Source organism: Centruroides sculpturatus, unplaced genomic scaffold, assembly GCF_000671375.1.
Source record: "Centruroides sculpturatus isolate CEXI.00-Female unplaced genomic scaffold, Cexi_2.0 scaffold934, whole genome shotgun sequence".
NCBI classification, from domain to species: domain Eukaryota; kingdom Metazoa; phylum Arthropoda; class Arachnida; order Scorpiones; family Buthidae; genus Centruroides; species Centruroides sculpturatus.
The window spans coordinates 106,256-116,468 of NW_019385246.1; positions in this window are offsets into that span (position 1 = coordinate 106,256).

Here is a 10,213-nt window from a genome sequence, read left to right on the forward strand (position 1 = left end):
AAAATTTCATGCTTCAAAGGCATATTTTTCAGAGAAACAATGATCTGAAACACACATCAAAGGTTGCTATGCTAGACTTTTTAGCAAAAAATATCATGGTACTTGAATGGCTTGGAAATTCGCCTTATTTGAGTCTGATTGAACATTTAATGTTTTGGATATCATGTATCATGGATAGGCGTAAATAGCCTTGCGGTAAATTCCAAATGTAAAAACTGTCTATACATTTGGAACCTTGCTTCTGCACATTGAGAGATTACCTTCTAAGCTCTATCCCTGATGCACAATCATACCACTCACAGATATTAGAGCTTACTCACTTATTATGCTATTCGTCCTGTTTTCGTTTTAACAAACATACCTAAACCCAAAAACGTGGAGTACCAATGGGTAGCCCCATTTCAGGGGATCTCTGTGAATTGGTCCTACAACAATTGGAGGAGCGGTCATTAATAAACATCAAACATAACATCCTTCTTTACACCCAATATGTCTATGACATTTTAATTGTATGGAGAAAACGTCCTGATATTGGGGAGATGTTAAAGGTATTTAATACTAACAGCTACAGATTAAAGCTAAAGTTGGATCAGGAAAGCAGTAATAGCATTAATTTCTTAGACATCAAGATTCAAGTAGCTGATAACAAATTTGTCACAGGAATTTACCGCAAGGCTACTTACTCCCCCCTATTCATTCCTTCCAATTCAGTGGACCCATGGTCATATAAGACATCCGCATTCTGCACGCCGGTGGCCAGAGCCTACTCCCATTCTACACATTTGTTGGATACCAACAAGGAACTAGAACATCTAAAACCGATAGCATCCAACCACATATGACCACACATTTATCGACAATCTGGCATCCAAATATCTAGTGCAGTCATATAACAATGTTAACAAAGTGGAAGCAAATCGGGTGATCTTAGATTACAAACCGATGCTACATCACATATATAGAAGGATTGCAAATAATTTAAACGTACTCCTTAACTATAAAAGGAAACCCACCATTTTCCGCCTCCTCTCAAACACAAAGGACGGCACTGAGGATGCTCTGGCTCCTGGGATTTACCACATCCCCCTACATGATGAGAGGTTTGATAGAATACTATCTTACATAGAATTCACGTAAAGATTGCTGCAAGCTAGACTAAAAGATAATAAATATGATGTGCTAAAAGGTAACATTAATATGGCTTTAGCACGGTATACCAGCGATCTGGGGGTTCCCCCATTGGGACCAGGCCAAGCCAATACACAAGGTCTTCGACAGGCAAAGTATTAAAATTTTAGAAGCAGTGGAGATCTACAAGGTGAGCAGGAATGGAACCTGCATCAACACAGATGTCATTCATGTATCATCTGCGTGGAAACACTATCTAGACTCATAATATACGTCATACACAATACATCACAGCCATTTTTCGTTCTTTTAAAATTTCAAGGCAGCTACATTCTATTTATACAATGGTTTTTTCAGTTTGTATTTCCTGAGGAAGGCCGATAAATTTAGTGGCCAAAAACGTTTGATCTTTATAATTTATGACTTTTATTTGCTGGAAAGTTTGAATTTAGGTATGATTTGCAAAACATTTGTTTTCATTGTTTTATTATCATCACACTGTAATTGGTTCTGAGTGCATCATTACTAAATATTAATATTATAGTATGTACAGTATTATATTATACTAATAAATTTTTGTCATTTAATTTAACTTAAGCATATTTAAACATGAATATTTGAATGCCATTTGTATTACGTGAATGTCAATTAACGTGGTTTTTATTAATTAATTTGATTTAAATTAATTAATAAAAACAGCGTTAATAAAATCAACTGTGGTGCGTACAGAAAAACGGAAATTGTATCTTTCCCGCATGCGCATTCAAATGTAATTTAAGTAGAAAGTCATCACATCGATGATTCTAAATCGGTAATCTTTTGGAATTATCGGTAATTGTTTGGAAACCGAGTTATCGTACGGCAACCGGAACAAATATGGCATTCAAAATTTTGTTCGTAAACAGGGGCATTCGTAACCCGAGGTTTGACTGTATACGCATTTCCGATGAAAACCGGAAATCATGTTATTTCAATTTAAATATTTTTCCCTGGAAGATGTTAGATTGATGACTGGCAATACTCTGTTGCTAACGGAAAAGTATGATGTACAGGGGCAAGCTGCTATTTTAAAGAGAACAGAATATACTTTAAATTAAATAAATTAAGAATATGATTAAAAATTGATGCCGGCATTGTGTTAAACTAAATAATTACTCGTTTATTACTTATTTTCTTAAATAATGTATCATAATAACATTGTCTATTCAAAACTATATTGAAGTTTTGATATGTAAGTTTCCACAAATTTTTCCGAGTTCGATGGTAAAACTACAGTCAATCCTCATTAATACAAAGTTGAAAAGATTTAAAAATTTGCACTTTGTATTAACTAGATCACACTTTCCTATAATTCTTTTCTTTCCTTCACCTTTCTCACTTCAGATTAACTCTTCATTCTTCCTTTTCAAAGGCTATGCCTTAGTGTTAGGCTCTCCTTTGAAAGAATGTAGAATGTATTAACTAGGTTTGTATTGAGCAAAATTTAAACCTTGCCAAAATTAACCAAGGTTGGTAGAACGATTATTAAACTATTAAATATACAGGCTGCGCTAGCCCTCAAATCGAATCTAGGAGTTATATACGCTTAAAACTTTACAGATTTAAAAATAAAATATTTTAGTGGATTTCAATGGAAGCTGTTTGTTTTTAAATTTTAAAATCACATTGCAGTATTTAATATTGTAATACAGTTGTTTCGTTATTTCCATTATTAAAACAATTAATAATAAGAACTATTTCGTAAAACTAGATTTTTAATTGAAAATCTCCTATATTAGCTTCCAGTTTCAAATGTGCGTGTCAATTGTCTTAACTAATCGTTTAGCGTTGTGACAGCGATCAAAAGCCAAGTATGAAAGAAAGCAATTTTTTGAGTTGGAGTGAATGTCGTTAGTGTGGCGTATAGCCAGGCGAATACTACACGATTTTGCTGGTCGACTGTGGGAAAGCCGGCGGACAGGTCTGTTGCCGGACAATGTGGAAGCAGCGAACACTAAACAACATTTTCAAATAACCAGTTGCGTCATACAACATTTCCAAACAATAATGGTTGCTTCTATCCAGAGACATGCTATTGACGCTTTTATTTTTCTGATTGTTATAGAATATTACATAAAGAAAATCTGGTGATCGGTTCAGTTTGACCCCCGATTATTTGCTTTTGTGTGTCAGTGTCTATTTTGTAGAACTGGAACCGAAAATTTTGAAACTTTGCAGGATTACTTTTATATATGAGGCATTGATTCTATTAAAGTTTGGTGGTAAAAAGTCAAAAGGATGGGTAAACGGATGTTCTAAATCCCCATTATTTTGATATGTTGTATCATGTCACGATTCGGGTCGGACTTAATGCAAATTTTACTTGTTTTTATCATTTACAATATTTTTAAAATCTCTTCTCAAAGCCTTAATTTAAAAATTAAGTCTTTTGCCTTTTTATAATAACTAATACTATAAAAATGTCAGTTATAATAAAATCGCATAATGGATGGAGTCACACACAATTTTAACTTTGAGCTAATGTATCCTAATGTTTTTACATATTTTCCTTTTTTTAAAAATATAGAAAATTCTCACAAATAAACAAAATTACTTCTCTTAAGTTTATGTCATTATTTAAATTTTATATCTTAGTATAATTGAAAATTAAAGGACTTCCTAATGAACCGCTTTTTTCCATAATTCTTTCATATAAGAGGGCAGTTTTTAGCAACCCCATAATAAGTTCGGTTATGTCCACAATAAGGCGGCCAGGTAGTGAGGGAAAAGGCATGATATAGTCGGATCCATCACTCCATAAAACTCTTAGTGTTTTTCGACCCGTCCTGATTCGATCTAGGATCTCGGTTGCCATCTTAACCGCTTGGCCGCCGGTCGTCTCCTAATGATCCCTTCAAACTCGTGTTCGAGTGCCAGAAAAGTCGAAAAAGAGCTCTTGCCGGCTTTTTGTATTGACAATAGAAGACGAGGAAAAAGATGAAAGAAATAAGATGATGGACGTCGCAACAGGCTACTCATAAATTGGCAGCTAGTATCAACCGAGACGTTCGCTGATTGGTTATTTGTGGCAATACGTTGTATTTTCCAAAGTTTCGGAAAATCAATGCTGGCCAGCTTCCTTGTCAGGCAACAAGTTTCGTTGCTTTTCAGATCTGAATTCCCTTAGAATGTTTAGTTTTCTCTCGAGACTAGTTTATAAACATTTTTTTTTTTCATTATAAAACTATATAAAAGTAGAGATTGATTAAATATAGGTTAATANTTTTAACTGAAACAAGCTGGAAGAACCAAATCTTCTTCCGCCATTTTTTTCTATTGGCACCATTTTTCCTTCTTGTGTATTCAGTAATCATCTATAATTAAGAAATTTACTTAGATTGATAATAAAATATTTCAGAAAAATACGTGCCTTTAAATTTACTAGATATTTCACCCACACCATACGGGAGAGATGCCTATTTCTATATTTTAGATTAAAATTATTAGAAGAGTTTCTGGCTTCGAATATAACACAACTACTTTCAGACGAAACAGAAATATTACATAACATATTCGAATTTTAAAACCTTTCGTATAAAATGTGAATGTCGCAAAAAGTTTATAAAGCGATGATAAACGTAAACTTATTTTTAACGAAAAAATTAGTAGAACTACCATTCGAAAGATAACGAAACACATGAACGTTAAGCACAGGCACCATTAAAGTAACTCGTGATGTGTTCTAAGTATTATTTGAATAAACAACTTCTAGGCGTCTTTCCCTACTAGGCATGTCACCCGGTTTTATCCTTTCTCTATATATATATATATTTAAGGAGAGTCGATGGAAAAATTCTTAGTACGGGTCGATGCATTAAAAAGATTGGACTAATAAAATAGTTCGATTAAGTCAACATACAGTCATTTTATAATACTTTTTCTTAACAAGAACCTTATTTACTTAATTTTTAATAAATAATTATTAGAATATAACTTATGCAAAACATCTATTTAATAACAATATCAAACACACTTACAGTATATAGGCAAAAGAACAAGAAATTCCGAAATTACTTTATATAAAAGCTGCACTTTCTTTTTCCATCTCATTTTATTGAATTTTTCATTTTTATACGTTATTACGTATAAAATTACATCTTTATATAAAATTAAAATAATATGTACTTTAATTTCATATAAAGATGTGTTCTGTTAAGAAACTTATCAAATATTGTTTTATATTCAATTTAAATATCTCTGTGTTCGTTTTTAATCTATTACGTAAAGACAAAAAAGAAATATTCTGTACTGTACGTCTTGGACAGACTCATTCTTTACAAATTTACTTTAAATTCTAATTACTTAAATCATTCAATACAGTAGATGAAAAATAATAATATACACAATTATTTCTTTTATGAGACGATTTTATTTTGTTTACACTAGTAAAATACAAAATTGAAGGTATTATCGTATTATTAAAGTTAGCCAACTATTATTGATTTATAATAAATATTGATTGTTAAATGAATATATTAGTCTACCAGTTAGCATTAAAATTGTTATAGTTGTATGGATAATGTATTAAGATAATACAAACTCTTATTCTCTAGATAATTACTGTTATCGAAAATGCACAACCAAAGAGATTAGAACCAACAGATATTGTTTTAAGAGAGAATCCCAGGAAACGGGTTAATCTAGAAACACATGTTGATGGAAATTCAAAGGCTTCCCAACTCTCTAGTCACAAACCACCACTTAATTGCAATACAATCACATAGCGAATGGAGAACAGGTGGCATTAATGAATTACTCTGCACCATTGCACACTATTGTAACTACAGAATTATAATTTAAATATCTTCGCTTATTCAAACTTTCATCTTTTGTTTACAACAAGTTTCATTATTTGTCGCTTTGAAAAGTAATGAAACTGTGTTATATTTACATAAACTCGAAAATTTTTTATAACTTAATTCTATAATTTTTATTTTATATACATTTTTAATAATTACAAATGTCATTATTTATATTTAATAAATGTTTATCGATATTAAATTTACTAAACTCATTTGTTCGAATAAATTTATAGAAATCTCTCTCTCTCTCTCTGTATCTCTCTCTATATATAAATTCTTATATATATGTATACATAACGAAAAAAATTATTTTGTAAATCTAAACAATCTTTTTGTAGTCTTTAAATTGAATCTGAATATTTTTTAAACGCTGCATTTTAATCTGCAATGTAGAAAATATGCAACAGAAAAACAGATTCAACAAAAAAGATGTCACAGAATACAAATAGAATGATGAATGAGTTTGAAATTCAAACGTAGACAAATATCCAATAAAAGATTCAAATGTAAATTTAAGAGCCTTTCTATTTATGTTTTTTTCTCGACTTGTATAGATTTTACAATTTTATAAGCTTGCTAAAAATATACAAAACTCTCTTTTTTTACCATTTTATTACCAAATTTTCAATTTAAACATCAGAAAATAAAAAAAACAGTTACTCAATTTATACAGTTTATTTTCCTTTTGTTTACATAATATAATTTAATTGTTTTAAATGTTATAACTGTTTCAAACAATATTTTATTCTTGTTTTCTTGTTTTATAAATTAAATAAATGCTTGACAAACTTAATCAAGAAAATTATGTAAAATTATATACGATTAATTTGCATTAATAATATTTTTTATTTTATAATAATGTAGCAATAATATATTGAAACAAGCTGGAAGAACCAAATCTTCTTCCGCCATTTTTTTCTATTGGCACCATTTTTCCTTCTTGTGTATTCAGTAATCATCTATAATTAAGAAATTTACTTAGATTGATAATAAAATATTTCAGAAAAATACGTGCCTTTAAATTTACTAGATATTTCACCCACACCATACGGGAGAGATGCCTATTTCTATATTTTAGATTAAAATTATTAGAAGAGTTTCTGGCTTCGAATATAACACAACTACTTTCAGACGAAACAGAAATATTACATAACATATTCGAATTTTAAAACCTTTCGTATAAAATGTGAATGTCGCAAAAAGTTTATAAAGCGATGATAAACGTAAACTTATTTTTAACGAAAAAATTAGTAGAACTACCATTCGAAAGATAACGAAACACATGAACGTTAAGCACAGGCACCATTAAAGTAACTCGTGATGTGTTCTAAGTATTATTTGAATAAACAACTTCTAGGCGTCTTTCCCTACTAGGCATGTCACCCGGTTTTATCCTTTCTCTATATATATATATAGGTAAGGAGANTTATTATTGTAATTTGTTATTTACAAACGTACAAACAGATATATTCAAATACAAATAAATATAATATAATATATATTAAATTTACGTGCGAGATTGAATGCGAGTTGATTAAAATGGTACTTAGTAAAATTTAATATATTAAGTTAATAAATGTGATTAAAAAAAGTCTGTTTTATTTTGAAATTTTTGAAATTCTGTAAGTGAATAACTTATATAATTTTTCTAAAGCATTATGCAGAAATGTGTGAATATTTTATAAATACAGTTAAATCCCTTTAATATATTATCGGTTTATGCGAAGTAGATTTACAGTGGCATGGACGAGGATAGGGATTTTAATGCTAACGAATTCGTTTAACGCAAAATATCGGTTAATATGTAATACGAAGATTCACGCAGCCCCGTTAATGCAGTAATAGTTACAGTATGTTACGTCGTTAAAACAAAGCACGCTAATTAGAGTTTTTCCCAAATTTTTTTTAAAAACGACAAAACTGAATTTCAATATTAAATACTGCAATTAGTTCTTAATTCTATAATTAAAAAACAAATAAATTAGTTTTAGATTTGTGAAGCTTTACCCGTATCCAGCTCCTGGATTTAATTTGGTGCCTAGGTCATCCAGTATATTCAGTAGCTTTAATTATCTTTCTATCAACTCTAGCGGGTGACGAAAAACAAACACTGATTCGTTTTTAGCCACTGTATCTCAATAAATTGCATGTTTGGAGTAACACAAGTTTATTTGCTTATCTATTATTGTAAATATATCCAAAACAAGATAAAACATAGTGGAAGAAATGGGAGAAAATTTGACTTTTGCCATTTGATGGTATCACCATTGATTTTTGTAAAGTTTGCTTACAGTTGCTTTAAGTCTCTTCAACTTTGTACTAACGGAGTTTAAATGTATAAACAAAAATCTATCTCTTTATTTAAATAATTAATAAATTTATGTTTAATACATTTTATTTAATAAGACTCGGGGGAAAATATCAAAAGTTTTATATTAATTTAATCTTTAAGATAAAATTTATCTTTTAATGTTAACAATTAATGTAAACAAATTATTAAATTATTACTATTCATATTGTAATAATCCTTTATAATTGTTATTATTTTAAATATAATACGAACTAATATATAATTATGAAATTTTTCAAAATTGTCTAAGATTTGTTAATATTTTTAATTTAAAGGAATAATGGCAATAAGTTAATTAACTTGTAAATAACAAAAGAATATTAGATGCAGTAAACAAAATTTTGAATAAATATAAGATTCAAATAAAAAAAACAAAAATACAAATAAGGTTAACCGACATAAATGTTATCTTATAAAAATTATTACGAGCATTATAATTTTATTTGGTAATTGATTTTTATTTAATTTATATTAATTGTTTAATGCAAATTCATTTACAGGTAGGTATATACAATTCTTAATAGTAAAAATGTACACAAAATTTTATTATATACATATAATTTTATAAGTAGAACTACAAAATAAAGTAATTCATTACTTTGACCTTTTTCTTTGTATACTATTATAAAATTAATGTATTAACATTTGCCAATAAACAAATTTTTCTGATATTCCTAATGTATTATATAATATGAAAATACATTACATAATTAAAATATTTATAAAGAAGTAAAGTATTTCGATAAATCTATAGGTCTATATAAAGAGTTAATATATATTTTATTTATACTTTATATATTTTAATTTTTATATCTGAAACAAATATTGATTTTTAATCTAATTTTAGAAGTCGTTCGGTATGAATGGAGAAAAATATTAAATCAATATAAAATAAAATAAGTTAGTAAATAAATTTTTCAAAATCTTAAGAAGAAAAATATAAATTGGGTAAGTATTAATTAAAAGTATGGTAAAACAAATATAAATATATTTTGAATGTTTCATTATAACAATCTATCAAAAAGTAGAAAAAGGGAAACAGTTTTCTAACTGAAAAATACTTAATTAGGATATGTTTAAAGATTTAAAAAAGATTTCACTGACTACGAATGTATTAAGTTTATTTTAAAATTCCATTAAAACAAAGATTAGTGGAAAATTACATTATCAAATATTAAAGCAATAAGTCTTATTTAACTTATTCAAAATATTAGTTACAAGGAATAAATCCTATATGTTTAACATATTTATACATTGTTTTTTACTCTGCTAAACTGATTAAAATATCCCACTTTGATCTTTCATAAGTCAAATGAGATTGGACAATTAGGGAGTTTTAGATTTGGGAATTGGGAGTTCAAATCATATTGGTAATGTATTAAAAATAATATTTACTTATTAAATTATTTTACTTCTGAGGAAAACGCTCATTTTTTGAAGTTATGACAAACATGAACTTCATAGTAATCAACCATTCTCTCTCCTTTCTTGAGCTGTAATTTGAAAAAATTGTAGACAAATTCCCACTGTCGTTTGCTTGTCTTTCCTTAATCTCGAGAACGGATTAGATAGATGCGAGATGAGACCAGAAATTGAAACCGTAGGGGCAGGAGACCCAGATTAATTACCGGTATACAATTAAACTTCGGTTTAGGAACTTAATTCGTTCCTAAAAGTTGTTCGGAAACCGATTTGCTCTCAAACCGAAACAAATTTTTCTATAAGAAACAACGTAAAATGGATTAATCCTGTAAACCCCAAAGCAAAACCTGTTTTTTTATCTTGTTATCTGTATTTCATACATAAAATGCCTATAAAAGCAATATTATATTATGTATAATATTACTTCATCTATATCTATACCTATATTTTTTCTATATATATATATATATAT